Raw genomic sequence first — 24,181 nt, 5'->3', positions numbered from 1 at the left:
ATCCCCTCTTCTCCCTGCCCTCCCTCCTCCATGGAGGATCCCCTCTTCTCCCTGCCCTCTCTCCTCCATGGAGGATGCCCTCTCCTCCCTGACCTCCCTCCTCCATGGAGGTTCCCCTTTACTCCCTACCCTCCCTCCTCCATGGAGGGTCCCCTCTCTTCCCTGCCCTCCCTCCTCCATGGAGGATCGCCTCTTCTCCCTGCCCTCCCTCCTCCATGGAGGATCCCCTCTCCTCCCTGCCCTCCCTCCTCCATGGAGGGTCCCCTTTCCTCCCTACCCTCCCTCCTCCATGGAGGATCCCCTGTCCCCCTACCCTGCCCCCTCCATGGAGGGCTCCCTGCCCCCCCCTTCCCTGACCCTCCATGGAGTGTTCCCTATCTCCCCTACCCTGCCCCCTCCATGGAAGGTCCCCTCCCCCCTCTGCCCTGTCCCCTCCATGCAGGGTCTTCTGTTTCCCTGCCCTGTCCCATCACTCACAGGCTCTGAGAGGCATGTGCTCTGGTCCCCAGTGCTCATCTGTCCTGCTCCAGGCCATGTCCACTGTCTGCACCTGAAGCACATCTCACCGTCTTCATCTGCCCAAATCCTGCCTGGCTCTCAGGACACATGTCAAATATCATTTCAAATGTCAAATCACCGAGTGATCTTTAAAAAATATAAATCAGATCCCCCTATTCTGGTGCCTAAAAGCCTTTCTGCTGTGGCTGCATTTCTAACCCACCCTTTATCTGCCCGCCCTCCCTCTGCTGCCTGCCCTCTCCTGCACCAGCCTGGCTCTCCCTGCCCTGGAGGTACTTGCTGTCCCTTTGGTGGTAGCTTCCTGTGTTCTCCTTGTGGCGAGCTCTGTCTCAACAGCCAAGTCTGAGTTAAATATGACAAGATTTTGGGGAGCCCTTTCCTGAGTCTCTTGGGGCTTCACATTGAAGAGGCCTCAACCCAGGAGTGTGGGGTATAATCTGGCAGCAGGTCACAGAGCTGACAGGTCACAATGGTGAGACAGGTCATAGAGGGAACCTGGCAACCACCTGAGGTCAGCCAGGTGGGCCAATGTAACCAGGGGTTCCTATGTGCTTGCTTTTATTTATTTTTTTAATCACTGAATAAACATTTATTCAGCTAACAAGCCCCAGACCCTCTACAGAGTGTACAGAAGATCATAAACATAAATTCTTACCTACAGTACACGAATCCTGTGTCCTCTCTCATTCCGGAACCCTTGGGGGTTTTCCATCTCCCGGCTTAGGCCTGCTTTCCTGGGCCTAAGCCGGCACTCAGACATCTCTCTCATAGTCCATGGCTCTCCCAATGCAGGACCCCTAGCTCTTTACTGCCCATCTGCCACGGAGGTGGGAGAGGCTCCCACCACTACTGCTGTGCTTGCCAGCCATGAGTCTCGCTTCTGGCTGAACAGGGGCTGAGCAGGGGTTGAATGGGGGTGGGGGGGAAGGGTGCGGGAGGGGGGTGCACTGCTCAGCCAGAAGCTGGACTGCAGCTCCTCAGTGCTGGCCCTACCTCCCACTCACTTGTGGTGGTGGTGGTGGCGATCAGGAGAGTGTAGGCCATGGGAGGGACCTTGGGAGGATGAGGCACCAGGGTTACACCCCTGTCCCGCCACTGAGGAGGCGCTGGGACCACGCTGCCCCCTCCCCCATCTTTCAGCATCTGAAGAAGGCAGGGTAGCGCCTGGACAGCCATGGCTCGCCTGGTGGCACAGACTCACTGGCCCTTCCCCCCCGCCCAGTGGTAGTTCAGGAAGGTCTTTCTTGCCTTGGCCCCAGTAGCCCCAGCTTTGTCCAGAAGGTAGTCCGGAAGGATGTCCAGAAGGACGTTCGGCTGTCTGATCTAATTAGCATATTACACTTTTATTATTATAGATTAGCTTCTCTTGCAAAGACTTCATAGGGGAAGTCTGATATCTTAGAAATATAAAATTCAAAATAGTTTCTTCAACTAAGATCTGAGCCTTTCATATGATTATGGTCAGAATCTGTTTAGAATTCACCACAGGCTCACCAGCAGTATAGTTAGCTTTGCTTTATGTACAATTGCTACATAAAATGAAACTAGTAAAACAATACAGTGATTATGAAGATTTTATGTAATATTTTATTGATTTTCTTGATATGCCAATTTACAAATAATGGCAAATTTATATTTTCTATATTTTTATCATTATAGAAATGGAATAAATATTTCCTTCTCCTTCAGTTTTAACCAGAATGACAACTTTTGCTATTATTATTATTTTTTAAAATTAAATCTTTATTGTTCAGATTATTACATTTGTTCCTCTTTTTTCCCCCCATAACTCCCCTCCACCCAGTACCCACCCCACCCTCCTCTCTCACTCCCCACCCACTGTCCTCATCCATAGGTGTGCGATTTTTGTCCAGTCTCTTCCCACATCCCCCACACCCCTTTTGCCCCCAAGAATAGCCAGTCCACTCCCTTTCTATGCCCCTGATTCTATTATAATCACAAGGTCATTCTGTTCATCAGATTATTCACTTGATTTTCAGATTCACTTGTTGATAGATGTGTATTTGTTGTTCAAAATTTGTATCTTTACCTTTTTCTTCTTCTTCCTCTTCTTAAAGGATACCTTTCAGCATTTCATATAATACTGGTTTGGTTGTGATGAACTCCTTTAGCTTTTTCTTATCTGTGAAGCTGACCTTCAATTCTGAATGATAGCTTTGCTGGATAAAGTAATCTTGGTTGTAGGTTCTAGGCAGAAGAACTGCACGATCAGAGATTGTAACCCCGTCCTCCTCATGCCTCTGGCCTGGTGGACTGACCAATGGGAAGGGGGAAAGACGTGGGGACTAAGACTCTATGTAAGCGGCCGAGACCCTGGCCAGCTCTTCACCATTCAACGCCGGACTCTTCCCCGGTGGTTCAACCCGACTGTTCCCTTGCGTCCCCCAGACAAGCCAGAGAGGCCAAGCCAGCCCCAGCACCCAGCCCCAGCCAAACCTCCTGGTTCCCCTGGGCCACAGAGCTCTGGGAGCCCCAGCCCTACTCCACCTGTGGCCACGACCTCGCCAGCCCTTGGGGACCTACAACAGCTTTTGGATACAGGCGTAGGAAAACCAAACCGGAAGCTGCTGGGAACCTTAGACTTAATGTTTTCTTTTCTAAATCGCACCTCCCCAAACCTGACCGCTGATTGCTGGCTGTGCCTCAACCCTGAACCCCCTTATTATGTTGGGATAGGGGCAGGGGCCCAGCTCGGGAAGGACGCTTCTGCCATCAGGAACCTTTCGGCAGAAAGTCTGCCAGACGGACTGTGTATGTGGGGACACAAACACCAAGGACTTACTCTTGGGAACATCTTAAACCCCGGGACTTGTGTGTACCCTATGAACTACCCCCTTAGCAGTTCCAGCTATACAGATCTATGTAATTCATCTATCATACTTCCAAAGAATTACACAGGAGAGACCCCCACCTACTTAGTAGCTCCGAAGGGGACTTGGTGGGCATGTACAACTGGTATAACCCCTTGCATCTTCTCTCCAGTCCTCCAGAATCCGATGAACCCTGGACTATGCATTCTAACTCATATCCTCCCACAGGTATATTACTATTCGGGAGAAGGGGGCCGAGAACATTTAAACCTCGAACCCAGAAGAGTTAAAAGGGCCCCCATCCTAGTCCCCCTCCTTATGGGAATAGGACCAGCAGGGTCCACGGCCGTCAGAACAGCCGCCCTAGCAACCGGCCACCAGAATTATAAAGAATTAAATAGGCAGATAGATCAAGATTTAAGCTCTCTCGAAAATTCTGTTAGCCAACTGGAGGACTCCCTTGGTTCACTCGCAGAGGTAGTATTACAAAACAGACGAGGCCTAGATCTGCTTTTCCTGAAGCAGGGAGGCCTCTGTCTGGCTCTTGGGGAGTCTTGCTGTTTTTACACCAACCACTCAGGGGTGATCAGGGAAAGCCTTAGCCAGCTGCCAAAGCGGCTGGCTGACCAAGAAGAGGCTAGAAAGGCTGAAGGCAATTGGTATGAGAATTTATTTTTCTGGTCCCCCTGGCTAACTACCCTGCTCTCCTCCTTGGCAGGACCAGTCGTTCTGCTCCTCCTAGGGCTCATATTTGGCCCTGCATTGCCAGATGCCTCCTCAATTTCATACAAAATCAAATACAGGTTGTAAAGTTAATGGTTTTATACACCCAATACTCCAGAATCTTAGAGGAGGATGCTGAATCAAAGATGTGATTCCCAATAAGACCAGTAGGGAATGTACTGGGCTGCATATCGGGGCGCGCTGTACTGTCTGTTCCTGGAACAGACAGATAGGAAGGTACTGACATCAGGTCAGGCCTTGAGATATGGTCTCATGGTCCCTCCTCAATATACTGTGCTCTCTGTTCCCGGAGAACATAGATAGGAAGGTGATAATGCTATACTGTGTCGGGAACAAATTGCGTAAACAAGGCCTTGTAACTTTGTATCTTTTGCAAATAAATAGGCTGTAATGCTTGCAGTCATGGCTGCAGTTCAGCCTTTGCTTCAGCAGGGTGCTGGGACTGCAGACAGCTGGCCGGCTTAATAAAGGTTCCTAAATTTAAATTCTGAGTCTGTGGTCTATCTCGCTGAGTCAACCCATAACACCATGGAGGTGGGAGAGGCTCCCACCACTACTGCTGTGCTTGCCAGCCATGAGCCTGGCTTCTGGCTGAACAGGGGCTGAGCAGGGGTTAAGCAAGGAGGGGTGGGGAAGGGTGGTGGGGTGTGCACTGCTCAGTCAGAAGCTGGCCTGCAGCTCCTTAGCACTGGCCCTGCCTCCCGCTCACTTGTGGTGGTGGTGGGGGCGGGGGGGGGGCGATCAAGGGCCTGTAGGCCATGGGAGGGACCTTGGGAGGTTGAGGCGCCAGGGTCACACCCATGTCCCACCTCTGAGGAGGCGCTGGGACCACGCTGCCCCCCCCCCCCCATCTTTCTGCATCTGAAGAAGGCAGGGCAGCACATGGACTTGCCATGGCTGGCCTGGTGGCACAGGCTCATTGGCCCTGCCCCCCTGCTCACTGGTAGTTCAGGAAGGTGTTTCTTGCCTTGGCCCAGGTAGCTCCAGCTTCATCCAGAAGGTAATCTGGAAGGATGTCCAGAAGGACGTTCGGCTGTCTGATCTAATTAGCATATTGCACTTTTATTATTATAGACTAGAGCCCTGGTGCACAAAAATTTGTGCACTGGCGGGGGTGGGGGGGTTCCTCAGCCTGGCCTGTGCCCTCTCTCAGTCTGGGAACCCTCGGGGGATGACCACCCGCTGGCTTAGGCCTGCTCCCTGGGGGACTGGGCCTCAGTTGGCAATCAGACATCCCTCTGGCAGCCCAGGAGCCCTCGGGGGATGTCCACTTGCCAGCAGGGAGCAGACTTAAGCTGCAGTCGGACATCCTTAGCGCTGCTGAGGAGGCAGGAGAGGCTCCCACCCCCACCGCTGTACTGGCAGCCATCAGCCTGGCTTGTGGCTGAGCAGAGCTCCCCTTGTGGGAGTGCACTGGCCACCAGAGGACAGCTCCTGCATTGAGTGTCTGCCCCCTTGTGGTCAGTGTGTGTCATAGTGACCAGTCATTCCCAGTGTTTCTGCTGTTAGGGTCAGTTTGCATATTACCCTTTTACTATATAGGATAGAGGCCTGGTGCACGGGTGGGGGCCAGCTGGTTTTCCCTTAAGGGTGTCCGGGATCAGGGTGGGAGTCCCGCTTGGGTACCTGGCCAGCCTGGGTGAGGGGCTGAGGGCCATTTTCAGGCTAGCCTGCATCTGAAGCTCTCAGCCTCTCATATTTTTCTTTCTTTTTTTTTATTCTGGGATTTATTTACCTTCTATAATTGAAACTCTGTTGCTGTCACTGGCACTTGCAGCTCTGAGGCCCCAGCTGGCTGAAAGCAGGAATCTGGGGTTTGTTTAGCTTCTATAATTGAAACATTCTTGCTTTCGGAGCTCAGAGCTGGGCCCCAGCAGGCAGGAAACTTTGGCTTCCTCCATCACTGGAGCAAGCAAGCTTCCTGCTCGCTTCAGCTGTGTGGCTGCCGGCCGCCATCTTTGTTGGCAGTTAATTTGCATATCTCACTGATTAGCCAATGGGAAGTGTAGAGGAGGTATGGCTAATTATGTTTTTTGTCTTTTATTAGATAGGATTAGCTTCTCTTGCAAAGACTTCATAGGGGAAGTCTGATATCTTAGAAATATAAAATTCAAAATAGTTTCTTCAACTAAGATCTGAGCCTTTCATATGATTATGGTAAGAATCTGTTTAGAATTCACCACAGATTCACCAGCAGTATAGTTAGCTTTGCTTTATGTACAATTGCTACATAAAATGAAACTAGTAAAACAATACAGTGATTATGAAGATTTTATGTAATATTTTATTGATTTTCTTGATATGCCAATTTACAAATAATGGCAAATTTATATTTTCTATATTTTTATTATTATAGAAATGGAATAGATATTTCCTTCTCCTTCAGTTTTAACCAGAATGACAACTTTTACTATTATTATTTTTAATGAACAGATTTTTAAATGACTACCATGGCCTCATTCTGTTCAACGTATTTTTTCTAACTATATTTTTTTCTCAGTAATGGCTTCAAACCAACTGAATTAGTATATTTAGCACACTGAGAGGATAAACGGTGATGGAAAAAAATAAACTAAAATGTTTTTTAAAAGGAAAATAATAGATTGACAAATCTTAGAGGGAAGAGGGAGGGAGGGAGGGAAGAGATTAGCCAAAGAACTGGGGTGCATATATGCATTTCCCATGGACACAGACAATAGGATGGTGAAGCCCTGGGACATGGAAGAAACTTGGAGGCGGGCCCAAGGGGATAGAAAGGGGGTATCTTCAATATTTTCAACAATAAAGATTAAAAAAATAGAATTGCCTTGTATACATTTTTCAGTTTCTTAAAAGCAACTATATATATTCTGTTAATTTTTTTTTTCTTTTCTTGAGTTAAAATGGGAGTGATTAGACAATTTTATATGACAGAATAATAGATCTTAGCAAAAATGTAAAGAAAATGAGAGTTATTGTAATCTCTATTATCAACAAAGGCAATGTTTTAGGTATTGTTCTACTCTTCTGTTAATCTACATATCGCTGAGGTTTGCATTTTCTTTGAGCAACACTTTTCTGAACAGTGCTATTAAATGTTAAATTCTGATATATATATGATATACATAGATGATAGAGATAGAGATAGAGATAGAGATAGAGATAGAGATAGATAGACAGATAGGTATAGATATATAGATATAGATTATATAGATATAGATAGATTATAGATATAGATATAGATATAGATAAGATATAGATAGATATAGATATAGATATAGATATAGATATAGATATAGATATAGATATAGATATAGGTATAGATATAGATATAGATATAGATATAGATATAGATATAGATATAGATATAGATATTAATGTCAACCCTTTTCTACAAAACTTGTGAAGCTACCAACTGTTTAACATTTCTATCAAGGCTAGATCAATTAATGTGCTGATACAAAGAGTAAAACTATCATAAGGGATGGGGGAAAATTGAGAATTGAGAGTTTATTTCTTGTTGACTCTACACTTCCATTGCAAATTAGGTCAGGTGTGCTGACTATCAGTCACTAATATACCTAGGCTGATGGAGGATGCATTACCTGGAACATTGCCAACTGCTACACTATACCTGGAGAAAGAGACAACTAGGGGAAGGCAGAGGCAAAATTTGGATGAAGCTACAAACCACTAATACCAAAGACTGTTGGTCCCCACAAGAAGCTAGGAAGAGACAAACAAGGATTCCTTCTTAGAGCCCACAGAGGACTTCTAGCCTTGAGAACTAACAATACATTTCTGCTATTTTAAGCCACCTCATGTACAGTAATTGGTTATAGCCGTGCTATGAGTCTAATACAGAGCAGTTAGACTGGCATATGTCATATGAATATTTGTTTAGCTTTTGTAAAAAATCATCACTGTTTCTTATCATTTCCACAAGAAATGTAGGAAAGTCCTATTTATTTTATATTCTATCCAACACTTAGTGTTATCAAACATTTAATTTTAGCAATCCCTATTGATGTTTAAGGGCATCTACCTCTGGTTTCAATTTGCATTTCTTCAATGACTAATGATTTTGAGCATTTTTGATGTGGAATTTGCTATCTAGATCTTTGTGTTAGGTCTGTTAATGTTAATCTTTTCCCTCCACTTCCTAAATGTTTCTCTTGTCTCCTCTCCTCTTCACTTTCACTTAGTGAATTTATATTAACTTCAAAAATAAATTTTTATAACGTGATAACGTAGTTTCCGGTGGACTCAGAGGTTTTGTATGCATTGAACCCATTGTCTTCCCAGAAATTTAGGTCTAGTTTTTATATTTTTAAATACTTCACAAATACTAAGGTGGAAATTAATGAAAACATTGCAATAAAATATACACATTAAGAGAGTTTCATTGCCTTTGAAATTAACTTTCTGTTTTTATAACAATATAGGCATTATGTACAGATTGATTGCATGCCCACTGACAATAAGATATAAAATTAAAGTATATATATATATATATGCCAGATTTCAACATTCTCAGTCAGCACTCCTAAAACACAATCTCTGTGAGGATTTTAAAACATGTCTAATTTTTTTTTTTCATGTGCCATCTTTCAGGAGAAGAGGCTAAATTTCTTCCCCCTTGGGTATGGGCTAGACTCTGTGACTTTTTACTAATAAAAATAATGAAAGAAAAGTGACAATGTGGGAGTGACCTTTAATTTCTCTTCCTAGACAGCTAAAGGGCACTTGTTTCAGCTCTCAAGATTTTACCTAACTATCATAATTGACTCATATTTTTGCTTATTCAAGGAAAATGAGGAAGCAAAACCCATAAATAACCAAATAAAATAGACCATATTGTCTGTTTGCTCCTCTACATGATTTTCTCTTAATCTATCCAAAATTAATCTGGACTTCAAAAAATTATCTTAAGTTTTCTACCTCTGAACTATAGTAACCACCATGATAGGGTCCTGTGGTCTGGCATTTGACATATAAAAGGGAAAATAAAGTATTCATGTAATTATTTCCTCCTTCAGTAAAGTCTTGTGAGAACTGAAACTGACATATTTTCCCGTCTCTGTGTTAAAGAATTCTGGAACTAGGCATCCTTTCCTGTCCCTATATTAAACAATACTGGGGACAAGAAAAAGATAAAATATGTTTGCTACAGTTACATTTTCATTACTTGTTCCTTAAAAATAAGACTATGAAGTATCTGAACATCTTACATATCAAGATGAACTGCTTGATCACTTATCTAACCTCAAGACATCTGCCTCCCTGGGCTAAAATCCAGAATTAATATTTTATGAACTCTGCCCACTCCAAACTTTAACCCAAATAATATCCTCTCCTGATTTTCTTCTTATAGGAAGGATACTAGTAATTATCTCCTAAGGGATTGCTATCCCTTATTGCACTTGCAATTTGGCTTCAAGGCTTAGCTTTGTTTGATCAATATTTTTTTTTGCTTGTCTTATGAGGATAAAGACTTGTTTTCAAGATTATTGGCCCCTTTAGAAATAGAATATATATATAATTTGACATCCAAAGCTAAGTAAATGATTATGACTCTAGCTGATATCTGTTTCTCCATTGAAATAATATATCATATATATATATATATATATATATATATATATATATATTTTAAATATATTTTTATTGATTTTTTACAGAGAGAAAGGGAGAGAGATAGAGAGTTAGAAACAACGATGAGAGAGAAACATCGATCAGCTGCCTCCTGTGCATCTCCTACTGGGGATGTGCCCGCAACCCTGGCACATGCCCTTGACCGGAATCGAACCTGGGACCCTTCAGTACGCAGGCCGATGCTCTATCCACTGAGCCAAACCGGTTTCGGCCTTATATTTTTAATAAATTGGGAAACATGAAGGAGAAAATAAAGCATTTACAGGATATAAAAATATAACTTAAATAATCTAAAAAATTATTGCATTGAAATCATCTTAGTTTATCTAGAAATTAAATTATTTAGTTTTCTAAGGGTTTAGACAGTTTAGTTTCCTATTACTAGTAAATATCTAAACAAGTGTATGAAAAGAGTAACAGTTGAAACAACAGTAAAAGGTAATTACATGTTCTACATGGAATGGATAGTCTTTAGCTCTTTTTCATTTATATTTTGGTGCAAAATAATTTCAGACTTTCTACTGGGAGTAAATTCTGACAGTGCTAAGTGGAGCAGGAGTGTGACTGCCACTGGATGACACTAAGTAATGTGAATAACAGAAAAGAGAAAGTCGCTTAAAGGCAAACTGTATGAATTGCTATTCATTCTTCACTTAGGAATATCCCTACTTTGTTTTTTATTCATTATAAAATATTTCATTTTTGTGCTCTTACCTGCTTCTGGAGTTAGATGTTTGGCCATATTTGAATAGTTCTTGTGTCACTCACTCAATTATCATTTGGACACGTGTGAGGGAACTTAGCACCATAGAATCAACTCTCACAATTAGGTGAGAGTTCAAAGCCCTCTAGTCAATTTATGTAAACTTGGATTCTGCCTTATTATTATTCTTCATCCTATTTATTTTATTTGAAGGTCAAGATTAACAGTTTATTCTCATAACAATCTATCAAATATTTTAAGAGAGCCAGCATGCTTTATCCTTCTGTCACTAGTTTTGTCTACCATTCCTCAAAAACATTATATTTAGTTCGTTGACCATTGTCACTTTTTTATTCTAATAATTATTACAAGTATCACATACTTCAGACTAAGATTTTTTAATATATTTTTTTATTTATGTCAGAGAGGAAGGGAGAGGGAGAGATAGAAACATCAATGATGAAAATCATTGTTAGGTTGCCTCCTGCATGTCCCCTACTGAGAATCAAGCCACAACCCAGGCATGTGCTCTGACCAGTAATTGAACTGTGACCTCCTGGCTCATAAGTCAATGCTCAACTACTGAACCATACTGGCTGGGTCAGACTAAGGTTTTAAAAAGTAATTACAGAGTAACAAGGAATTGAAAAGAAAGTACAGAGATATTTCAAGTACCTTTTAACCCAGTTTTCCCCAATGTTTACTTCTTACATATTATATGCAATGTCAAACCCCAAGATAGTACATGGATACAATGTGTATAAAGTTCTAAATCATCTTTTCACATGTGTGGATTTGTGTAAGCATCTTCACAATTAAGACTTGGAACTGTTTTATTAGCACAAAGATCTTCTTCATTCTATTTATTTGAAGTCACACCCGTTTGTTCCCCACTATCATCCCTAATCCTGACAGCCATGGATCTGTTTTCCATAGATATAGTCTATGTCTTATATAATGCTATATGAACGGAATCATATAGTATGTGAGCGTTGAGATTGGATTCCTTCACTCAGTGCAACACCCTCGAGGTTCATCCAAGTGGTTGTGGTTCACCAACAGTTTGCTCTATTTTATTGCTGAGAATATGACTCAGTTTGTTTAACCATGAATCTACTAGGGACGTTTTAGATGTTTTCAGTTTTGGATTATCATGAATAAAGTTGCTATGGACATTTATGTACAAGTTGTGTTTGGACATCATTTTTTATTTCCCTAGATAAATGCCCAGGTTTCCAAATATTAGGAGATATGGTAACCATACATTTAGGGTTTTTCTTTCTTGACAAAATTTCCTAGTGGCTTTACCATTTGACATTCAAATAGCAACAAATCTCATTTCTCCACATCCTTGCTAGCATTTGGTATTGTCACTGTTTTAATTTGCGATACATTAATATATGTGTAGGGATATCTACTCTGGTCATTATTTACATTTACCTAATGGCTCGTGATGTTGAACATCTTTTTACAGACTTCCATGTCATCCATATGTTGTCTACTTTTACATTTATAATGTTCTATATCATATCTATATTGTCTCTTTATTGTAGTGCGTGTGTTGTGTATATATAATAAATTCTCATTGATTGGTTTCCTAGCACACCACTAAGGTAATTTCACTATTCCATGCATTATGTCCCACTGAACATCAAAATATCATTTATTTCTACTTGGGAAAAAGCATGACTTTTTTCTGATAATTTACTAAGTAAGTTGATATCTATGAATAAATATAGTATATAAAACTTATAGTTACCTGGTAATTAGCCAACTCCACTAATTCTATCTTTTAAAAATGTATTTGTCAAGAAACAAAGATTTATTAAGTTAACTGGAGTTAAAAGTCATCAAAGCAGAAATGATTCTGCTTATTTTTTTATCCAATTGACACTGTAAATTACACAAAGATCTCATGACTACATCTCCAATGCCAATTCAATATTTCTAGCTTCCAAGGAAGTGGCCACTTCAAAATTTTCAATCTAACAAGACGCAAAATATTTTCCCATTTCTATTATGTTTTGAAATAAACTGATATACTTATGTATTTATTCAGAAACACCATTTCTATATAAATAACAGGAAATCAACTCAAATATTAAAGGGGTCTGAAGTATGATAAAACAGAAAGAGTTATGATTAGTTTTGCTGTCTTTATTCTAATTTATGCAGCACAAGTTACTTTATAAGGCTTGAACTCCTTTGAAATACATTTAAGTAAAAACTTAACCTTGATTTAAATGCAAAACTTCACAAATAACATTTCCTAGAATATTTCCTATCATCTGTGATTCCTGGGTTTGATTGTCTCCACTTTCATATTCTTCCCTCACCAGCAGAACAATTCTAACACACTATGCAGTTGAATAGTCTTATAATTGCACTTATGAGGCCTATAGAGGCCTGTGACCATGTTAAAACATAACGGTTAGGAGCCAAGTCTCTTTGGTTCAAAACCTGTCTCTGTAACTTACTAACAGAGTTAATTAGGGCAAGTCATTTTGGGTTTTTCACGTTATAATTTCTTCATCTGCAAAATAGAAAAGTGATGGAGCATAGCTCCTCAAGCTTCAGGGAGCATAAATTGATATGGCACACATAAAGAGTTCAAAACTGGCTCATTAAAATAATGCATGTTAGCTATTTTATTATTCTTTATATATGATAAACAACAAACAATTAGAATTTAAATCTTAAAACATAACATCATATATATTAGCACTCAGAAAAAAATGTAATACTTACTTAGGTATAAATCTATCAAAATATGTACAAGATATATGTGAGGAAAACTACAAAGCTCTCATGAAAGAAAGCCAAGAATAACTGAATAAGTAGAGAGATATTCCATGGTCATGGATAGGATAACTCAATTTTGTCACGTTACCAGTCCTTTCCAACTAGATGTATAGATTCACACAATCCAAGTCCAGATTCCAGCAATTTATTTTTGTGGCTATTGACCAACTGATTCGAAAGTTTACATGAGAAGCAAAAGATCTAAACTAAGCAGCACACTATTGAAGCAGAAGAACAAAATTGGAGGATTAATGTTACCCAGTTTCAAGATGTACTATAAGGTTGCAATAATGCCAACGGTGTGTAATTGGCAAAAGAGTAGACAAACAAATCAATGTAACCAGATAAAGAGCCTAAAAATAGATTACACAAATAGAGTCAACTGATCTTTAATGAAGGAACAAAGGCAATACAATCTAATTAAAATGATATATAAAGCAAAATGTTAATTAAATTTAAATTTAATTAAAGTAATTTACATTTTATAAAAATGTATATCAGTTTTAAAGTAATAAAGAAATAGTTATTTATCATATGTTACCATATGAATAACTATAAATAAAAATGGCAATATATATTTTCTCCCTTTGTCACTGTCAGGTAGTCTGATTAAAGTTTGAAGAGCCCTGACTAGTTTGGCTCAGTGGATAGAGCATCGGCTTGCGGACTGAAGGGTCCTGGGTTTGATTCGGGTCAAGGGCATGTACCTTGGTTGCAGGCACATCTCCAGTAGGAGGTGTGCAGGAGGCAGCTGATCGATGTTTCTCTCTCATCGATGTTTCTAACTCTCTGTCCTTCTCCCTTCCTCTCTGTAAAAAATCAATAAAATATATTTTAAAAAAATAAAATAAAATAAAATAAAGTTTGAAGAAGTAAAAAGTGCCAGTTCACTTCATATTGCTTTTGTACTTATTTAAATTGTCTTACCATGTTCCTGTGTTTCTAGTTTTATAAATGAGCAAAATAAATATATGTATACGTGTTTCCAAATATAAAGTAGTTATAAATATAAAAAGCTGTATAACAAAAGGATATAAATGTTTTTACTTTTGCTATTTTCCTGAGGACTCATAAGAAGGCTTAGCAAAACACACACATACACACACACACACAAAACAAAAACAAAAACAAAAACAAAAACAGTCATTTATTATCATAATTTGAATAATTAAGCAAACTACTTTTTCAAGTTTTATGAGTTTTCAGAGAAATTATATGAACGAGATTTTATGAATTTAACTATGTGATCATTAAAGATTAGTTAATTAAAGATTTGTTAAATACCTATTTAAACCAGTCATTATGCCAGTTCACAGAAACACAATAATAAAAGAAGCCACAGTTTTTGCTCAAACAAGGAGGAGATATAGCTGACTTTTAAAAATGTAAAATTCTATACTAGAAAAATATCTTCTATGTTACCGCAAGAGAAACAGATCATTTGGAGCAGATTTACTAAAATTGTTTGAAAAACAAGACTTTGAAAATAAGTAGAATCTCAAAATATGAAAGACAGTCTAACAGAGTGGGTAACAAGTTCAAGTATTAGGGAGTGTATCAGTTGAGGTGGATTAGTGAGCCAGAGATGAAAATATTTAAGTTAGCAGAAGTTGAATGGTTCATGAGAAAAGTAGTTTAATCCAAAAAAGAGCTTTGGTTTTATTCGATCAACACTAATATTTATTGAATTATTTTAACCATAAAACTAATATATAACAAATAACATTTCAGGAAGACTATTTTGAAAGCCATATTGAGGCTGGATTAAGTAGAAAAATATCAGAAACAAAGATACATCTTATTAAAGTATTGTATTATTTTAGGACCTGCAATTTGTTGTTTAGTGGGAAGATGAAAAAAAAAGAGTATATGGAATCTTGAAAAATGAAATTAAAATCATTTTGTTTTCCTACTTGCTTGCTTGTTTTTATCTTTTTCACCTTTTATAGAAGCAAAATGATCTTGTCTAATAAAAAGTAATGGTATATATTTTCATAAGTGAAAGATAATAAGTAAACCATTGTATTCTTTGCTTATTTTAGTTAATATAACTGATATTTTAATTCCCATCAATATAACCAAAATTATTATTTTAACAATAATTTAATTTCAAACCTTAGATTTAGGATTCTCATTTTTTCAAAAACTGTACCCAAACATTGCAAAAGGTGTCTCTAATGCTCTAAATCACTCATGGTAATAAAAATTGTTTTTGTATCAACCTTAACATCAAAATATCTAAATTTCATAGATCTTTTAATGATTTATAAAGTTGTGGCAATCAGACCAATAGAACATGGGTTTGTTTATTATATATGTTTTTGAATAAATAACACATTATGTTATATTTAACATAGTGTGTGTATGTGTGTGTGTTATAGCACTGTATGGTAAGCAATATGCCAATCTCTGCTTTTTTTTCTTCCATCAGTTGAGATTTCCATCCTTCAAAATCAGGCACAAAAGACAGAAAATTCCCCTGCATAAGGTCATTTGACTCATAGCTCATTTTGACTGAAGTAATTGCTATCTTATTTTTGACATAGCTTTCCTAAAATCCAAAAAGATTCAAATTTCAAACATTTGCTACTCCCAAATTCGTATATACTGAGAATACTGAAGCACAAAATAAGCCATATGTAAGATACTTAAAATTTTTACTTACTACATTAATTTTTTTACTTCAAATGTCTCTAAAATTAGAAAAGACACTGAATGCCAACCCTTAAAATCCTTATTTAAAAGCAAATTGAATTGACATAATTAACATAAATCATTCTAATAGGGCAATTTTCTATCAGTTATGACACTGTCACATGTGCATTAATTGGGGCTTTTCTAAATAAAACTTAACCTTTTATTCTGAGATAATGCCATGTGCCTCTTCTGCATTTTGACTCAACTGAGGGTCAAATTATAATTTTAACCTGAATAAATAAAAGTATTTTATTTAACATATTTATATTCATAGAATTGGGTTGGTTCATGAGAAAAAATAGTTTAATCCAAAAAAGAGCTTTTGTTTTATTCTATCAACACTAGTAATATTCAGCATATTATTAAAAACTAGGGGCCTGGTGCACGAAATTCGTGCACTGGGGGGTGAGTGTCCCTCAGCCCAGGCTGCCCCCTCTCACATACTGGGAACCCTCAGGGGATGTCCTAGTGACTGACAGCTTAGGACCGCTCCCTGCTCCCTTTGGGGAGCGGGCTTAAGCCGCAGTCTGAACTCCCTTTGTGGGAAGTGACCGGGCTAATCAGGGGAAGGCACCAGCCCCATCACCCACCTGCTACAGCCATTGCCAGTCAGGTGATTAGGGAGGCTGAGCCACTGGGCCCTATAGGACACCTACTACACAAGACCACTCTATCAACTCAAGGAGACTTAGCAGCTACCCAATACATAGAAACAAACACAGGGAAGCAGCCAAAATATGGAGACATGTCACAAATGAAAGAAATGGAAGAAAGCAAACTATTAGATATAGAGTTCAAAACCACAGTTATAAGGTTACTCAAGAATCTTCTAGAAACCTCCAAGGAACTTAGTGAGACCTTCAAGAATCTAAGTGATAATACTAAAAAAATGGAAAAGGACTAGTCAGAAATTAAGCATACACTGATTGAAATAAAGAATAATATACTGAGATTCAATAGTAGAGTAGAGGATCCCAAACATCAAGTCAAAGATTTGAATTAAAAGGAAGCAAAAAACACCCAACTAGAAGAGCAAAAAGAAAAAAAGAATCCAAAAATATGAAGATAGTGTAAGGAGCCTCTGGATCAACTTCAAGCATACCAACATCCGAATTATGGGGGTGCCAGAAGAAGAGAGAGATCAAGACATTGAAAACCTATTTGAAGAAATAATGATAGAAAACTTCCCCCACCTGGTGAAAGAAATAGACTTACAAGTCCAAGAAGCACAGAGATCCCCAAACAAGAGGAATCCAAAGAGGACCACACCAAGACACATCATAATTAAAATGCCAAGGACAAAAGACAAAGAGAGAATCTTAAAATCAGCAAGAGAAAAACAGTTAGTTACCTACAAGGGAGTACCCATATGACTGTCAGCTGATTTCTCAACAGAAACTATGCAGGCCAGAAGGGAGTGGCAAGAAATATTGAAAGTGATGAATAGCAAGAACCTACAACCAAGATTACTCTATACTCTACCCAGCAAAGCTATCATTTAGAATTGAAGGTCAGATAAAGAGCTTCACAGACAAGAAAAAGCTAAAGGAGTTCATCACCACCAAACCAGTATTATATGAAATGCTGAAGGGTATTCTTTAAGAAGAGGAGGAAGAAGAAAAAGGTAAAGGTAAAAAATTATGAACAACAAAGTGACAACAGATACATATCTATTAACAAGTTAATCTAAAAATCAAATGAATAAAAAAATCTGATGAACAGAATAAACTGGTGAATGGAATAGAATCAGGGGCATAGAAATGGAACAGACTGACAATTCTCAGAGGGAAGGGGGTGTGGGGCAGTGCGGGAAGAGATTAAACAAAGATCTTATATGCTTGTATGCATTACCTGTGTATACAGACAATAGGGTGCAAGGGCCTGGGTTGGGGTGGGAACCAAGTGGAGGGGAGCTATGGGAAGAAATAAGAGGGACATCTGTAATAATCTCAACAATAAAGATTAAAAAAAAAACAACAACAAAAGTATTTGCCAATGTTTTTTAAGACCTACCATGAGTGGTTTTGTAGATTTACTTCATCTTTGTTAAACTGAAACTCTTAATCTCAAAAAAGAGGGCCTGCCCTTACTGGAAATCTATCATATAACTAAAATGTTATCACATAGAACAAAACACACTCTGAACATAAAAGCACTTTCCCATGCTATACCTTAAATGGGAAATTAATTTATTTTATTGTTAGTAAAGGGCCAGGTAACTACTAGTTTCAGAGATCTAGTACCTTAACTAAATTCAAAGGTGTCCCAGTGCAATATGCATATCTTTCTCAAATGGTAAAGTAATATATAAAACACTTATAAAAACTTCACTTTTACTTCATTCATACCCACAGATTACTTATTATCAATAAATATAATTTTATGGCAATGCTAGGCAAATGATAATGAAACTAAACAAAATAAAGCCATGAGTGCCAGTAGAAAATGTGAAGTGACTTTGGAAAAATGACATCAAAGGAAGGCAACTAGCTTAGAAACAGGTATATTGCAACATTTATGATGCAGTCCCCTATTCCTCTCATTAGCAAGAACAACCTAGAGGATGTCCCGATTACTGCAAATTGCGTGTTTCAAATGAATTCTATTAGTATCATCTCCTATTTTACCTCTGTGATATTGTGATTTATAAGAAATATATTTTGGTCACTTTAATGGTGACCAAATTCAGATGACCAAAATATATTTCTTTGATATATTTGGTCTTCATCCACAGTTCCTAGCTCACAGCTTCCAAATCCTTCAGAATTCTTTAAGCGATAAAAGCAACAATGGTTTGCCCTGGCCAGTTTGGCTCAGTGGATAGAGCGTTGGCCTGCGGACTGAAGGGTCCTGGGTTTGATTCAGGTCAAAAGCATATGCCCAGGTTGTGGGCTTGATCCCCAGTTACGGGCATGCGGGAGGAAGCCGATCAATGATTCTCTCTCATCATTGATGTTTCTATCTCTTTCTCCTTCTCCCTTCCTCTCTGAAATTAATAAAAAATATATTTAAAAAAAAACAAACAAATAAAAAAACAACTAAAAAACACACACAATGATTTCTTGTTATATTAATGAGGTGACTGTGGACTCCACACAAAGGTGAGGGCCTGTTGTAAGTAGGAGCCAACCATGTGGTTAGAGGGCCTGAACTGTCAGTCCCACCCCGTTATTTCTAGGGAGAAGCGAAGCATAATGGAGCCTCCATAAAAACCCCAGGGGATGGCTCGTAGGCCTTTTTCAAAGAGTTTCCATGTTGAGGATCCAGAATACTTCCACATGCCACTGTGTTGGTCCCAAGATCCAAAAGGACAGAAGTTCCTGTGTTTGGATCCTCATCCTAACCTCACTTTATGTTCCTCTTCATCTGGCTGTTGATTTGTGTCCTTTAATATCCTTTGAAATAAATAGGTAATCTAGTGAGTAAATGGATTTTTTGAGCTCTGTGAGAGTTAAGCAAACCCATGCAGGGGGTTGTGGGTTTGATTAATTTATAGCCAGGCATTAAGAAGTACAGGTAACAACTTAGACTTGCAATTGGCATCCTGAGTTAGAGCTTGTTTTTGGAGCCTCTAATTTGTAACCAGTTGGTCAGAAGCACAGGAACCGGGGTTTGCTGCTGGAGTCTGAAGTGCAGGGCTGTCTTGTGGGACTAAGTCCTTTACCTGTGGAACCTGATTCTATCTCTGGGTAGATAGTGTCTGAATTCAGCAGAATTCTTGGACACCCAAATGGTATTCTGAGAATTTCTTGTTGGAGGTATAAAGAACCTCCTCCCCCCATTGGAAATTGGGTCTCAGGACACGCAAAAGAACCTTTCTCCCTGTTGAATGATTTTCTAACTTGTCACATAGTCATTCAAGGCATCTAAACCACAAATGAAAGGAATTGAGAATGAAATTTGGAGACAACAATAACACAATCCTCTTCATACTTTAGTATTTTGAGTTTAGATCTGAATGAGATCCTGAAAAATACCTTATTCTCAACCCAGTACCTTCTATGAATCTTTCTAAGGATATTCTAAACACACATAAACACCACCTATTCATGAATAGCTTATCCTTACAGAAAACTGATAGAAATATTAGAATATCATCTGAAGAATACAAAGTGACTCTGAATTCCAAAGCAATCATGAGCATAATTGTTAAGAGTGTGGAATGGCCCTAGCTGGTTTGGCTCAGTGGATAGAGAATCGGCTTGCAGACTGAAGTGTCCCAGGTTTGATTCTGGTCAAGGGCACATGCCCAGGTTGTGGGCTCGGTCCCCAGTGTGGGGTGTGCAGGAGGCAGCTTCTCAATGATTCTCTCTCATCATTGATGTTTCTATCTCTCTCCCTCTCCCTCCCTCTCCCTTTCTCTCTGGAGAGAGAGAGAGAGAGAGAGAGAGAGAGAGAGAGAGAGAGAGAGAGAGAGAGAGGAATGATGATTTTAACTGCATAAATTTAAATTTCAGCTCAACCACTCATTGATTTTTGTTACACAGGCTATATAATATTATCTTGGAGCCTCAAATTTCCATCTATATATGACCATGTTAATAAAAATAATATAAATTGTGTATATAACAAATGATAGAAAGTGTGAAATTACTAATTGTAAAAAGACTATACTAATATTATTAGCAGTGTAGCACAATTAGTAATAAAGAAAATTCAAAAGTTTTGCTCTGAAAGGAGGCTATTTAAGGATAAGCTTTACTTAACCTAGCATTATCAGTTCAATTCCTCTTGCTCTAATTGAACCTAAAATTTACATAATTAATTCTGCTCTTCACACTTCTGAATACAATCATTTTAACTCTCTATTTTTTGCCCAGTGGTTCCATTAGAACAGATGCTTTTCTGTTCTAATTTTACTTCTGGGAAGTTTGTCTCTTCTTCAGGCAACTGATTAGACTGTCCTAAATCCTGCATTTTGCTGAATAAATAATTCTCCTTGTATCTCAATCTAAAAGGTTGTTTTTAGCAATTTCTTCATTTTCATTCTCTGTCTCCAGTCAGTTGACACTTTTCATTTCTAAGTCAATAAATCAGTTTCTCCTATATCTTACCACTGCTTGATTTCCATCTCATATTACCCCTGGATTATGAACTAGTTTAGTAAATGTGCTATTATTGTCACCCTCTCACCTCTCTATTTCATATTCCTTTATTCTAAAATGCAAATTTAATTATGTTCTCTGAAATTATTCTTTGCTGTTTATACACTTGATTCAGAACATATTTTTAATTGCTGTTATTGTTATTATTGCTGAAAGTTCAATTCAAGCCCATTTAAATACATAAAAAAAGACAAAAGAAAAAGTCTTCACAATTTGCATTTCTAGTCAAACTCCCTGGAGATAATCACTTTTAGGAGTCTTCTATGAATCTTTCTGAGGATATTCTAAACACACACATATACACTCATACACACAATATACACTTGCATAAGTGACTGTACATGAATATGCATATGCGATTACAGAATAGATTGTCAAGTCAAAATGACTAGAATCAGCCCTGGCTTGTTTGGCTCAGTGGATAGAGAATCAGCCAGTGGACTGAAGGTTTCCAGGTTTGATTCTGGTCAAGGCCACACGCGTGGGCTCCGGGCTTGATCCCCAGTAGGGGGCATGTAGGAGGCAGCCAATCAATGATTCTCTCATCACTGATGTGTCTATCTTTCTCTCCCTCTCACTTCCTCTCTGAAATCAATTAAAAGATATACTAAAAAACTAAACAATAAATGAATAGAATCAGAAATCATATCCAGTATAAAGCTTCTAAATAAATTCAAGAATATTAGTAATAAGTGAGGCATGGAGAAGTTTGGACTGCTAAAATCCCAGACAGGGTTTTTATACCATAATTTTGTGGTTTAGCCTAGATATAATATTTGTAGACACATTATTTACCCAAAATGAAGCTGTTTTAGTTATAAAGCATTACCATTTTATGCTCTGAAAGTTGTATAATTAAATTACATTTTCAATGATAATACACAAGGTAAGCTATTTTCCAATTTAAATTTTATTAAAATTACTATCTATTAGCCTTATTTATTCCTATCTTGTTATTTTTAATGACTTCTCAATATATTTTAAGATGTACTCTGCTTCTCTTTCTCTACTTATAGATATTTTATTTTTATTTTCATACTATCATAATAGTACATTTGTAGGATTTTTACATATTTTTCATATTCATACAAATATACTTGAAGAAATATTCTTAAGAGGTTTTTAGATTATAATTTTGACAGATATAGTAAAATTCAATTCTAAAACAGATATTTTAAATTAAGCTCTCATTAATTGTGTGAGTACTTACTTCATTTTAATAGTTGGCATGACTATTATTTTTACTCATTGTCAATTTTATGAATAATAAGTGTTATTCCATCATTTCTGTATGTTTTTATCCATCTGACAATCATTTTTGGAGCACTTATATATTGTTAGACACCATTTTTAAGATTATGGTGTAGTGGTAATCAAAATATTAAAGTTCTTTTATAACTTCAGGGAAGAAAAAGACAATAAACAAATACAATAGAATGAGAACAAATTATTGAAGAGGACCTCTCTGAGCAGATAATATTTAAGCAAGAACCTTGAAAAATTTAATTTTGATATATACAGGGGTCCCAAAAACTGTAAATGCACTTTAACAACTGATAGCTCAATTTGGAAAATGAAATGTATTTTAATAAACACTGCCTTTATAATTATTCAAAATGTGTGTATATATATTTGAAACACTCTATATTTGAATGATCACACAGAATTTTTATTTGCTTAGTAATCCAGTTTAAGATTTAGCCCCTTTCAACATATTTATTAGTGTTTTGAGTTTCCATGAAGTGCTTATTTACTGAATTTATTCTTCTTCTGTTGAGTTGTATATTCATGTTATACATTTTAATATTTTCTCTTTTATCAGATGTCAGGATGTCATTTTTCCTAGTCAAAAAAAGTTTCTAAGGATTTTTCTTTTAATGTCCATTCAGCTTTATTGGAGGAAGCCCTGCACTACAACTGCTTCCAATAGTGTAAGCACTGTCTTACCCAGTGCCTGCTGGGCTCAGAGGATCATTTCCAGCTGCCGGGCATTATTTGACAACCTGTTTGGCCAGCTCTGTGGAGGGGATGGTGTTATCTTCTGGATTCTGCTGCTGACTGGCAAAGCTGTAGTAGCTGATGAGACCCAGGACCCACACTGGCTTCCTGGTGTAGTCTGTCGTCTTTGGGGTGTGTTGAAGAAGAGAATCCAGGTGGCCTCAAAAAAGAGGATTTTCTCATAGGCCTTCTCCATGCATCCAGCAATCTCTTCTCTGACAGTGTCAAGCAGGATGTCCATGAAGAAGGTCTACCTCTCGGTAGGGAGGTTGCCTTTGGCCAGGAACACCTTGTTGTTGCTGCCCTCCATGAGGTATTGCTCAAGTAGCCCAGGATGCTTGATGTATACATGGGTCTGGATGTCCTTGGCAGGCAGCCACTCCCATTTCATGTGGAGCTCAGCCACCCGGTTCTGAGGCAGCAGGAAGAGAAGGTTATGGCCAAGAGCTGGTGTATTCACTCTGACTCAGGGATCTGTTCCAGGCCAGAATGAGTGCTGTTTGGTCAGTTTGGTCCTGTGGTTGGCAGGAAATTGAGCTCCAGCAGTACTGGCTTGAGACCTCCCAGATCTTCCCCGCACTTGCTGAGACTGGGGCTTTTTGGTTCCACTCTCCCTTGAGCTCCTCGTACATGCAGACCATGGCCACGGCCAAGGAAGATTAGACTTAGAGGAGCCCATCGGGCAGTTTCAAGCTGCAGCTACCATCTTCATGATCATGTTTAAGGATTTTTAATCCCAAGATTTTGTCTCATTCCTGCCAAATTCTATCACATATATCATAAAAATATTACATGGAACTTCTAACTCTGTATATTTTTTTCTCTATAGACAACACAAATATAAATTCCTTGAAACAGCCCATTTATTTCCTCAGTTGTGGAGCCATCTTAGACTTACCAAGAAAGAGATGACTCCCTTCCACTCTGCTCTCTCAGGATCTTATCCTTAACTCTGTTGTATTTATCACACTCTGTTGTAGTCTTGTGTTCATTTCTGAAAAAACAAAAAAACAAAAAAACTCTCAATTGTGATCTCTTATTTATTTGTTTCCCAAGATTTATCTCAATGTCTGGTGCTTAGCAGGTTTTCAATGACTATGTTATAAGAGAATAGATAAGTAACTAAACAAATTGAGCATTTATCTCTA

At 38.4% G+C, this 24,181-nt stretch overlaps 1 pseudogene across 1 annotated transcript; it reads right to left on the bottom strand.

Moving 5' to 3' along the window:
• Positions 1-22,998: 22,998 nt before the first annotated feature.
• On the bottom strand, positions 22,999-23,674 carry LOC308526421 (26S proteasome non-ATPase regulatory subunit 8-like; annotated as a pseudogene). The gene has a single exon. The product of its transcript is annotated as a 26S proteasome non-ATPase regulatory subunit 8-like (transcript).
• Positions 23,675-24,181: the final 507 nt, after the last annotated feature.

The sequence above is a fragment of the Myotis nattereri genome (assembly GCF_964212035.1).
Source record: "Myotis nattereri genome assembly, chromosome: 10".
Classification (NCBI taxonomy): domain Eukaryota; kingdom Metazoa; phylum Chordata; class Mammalia; order Chiroptera; family Vespertilionidae; genus Myotis; species Myotis nattereri.
The sequence above is the reverse complement of the archived record's forward strand: the minus strand, read 5'-3'. Positions and strand labels throughout refer to the sequence as shown.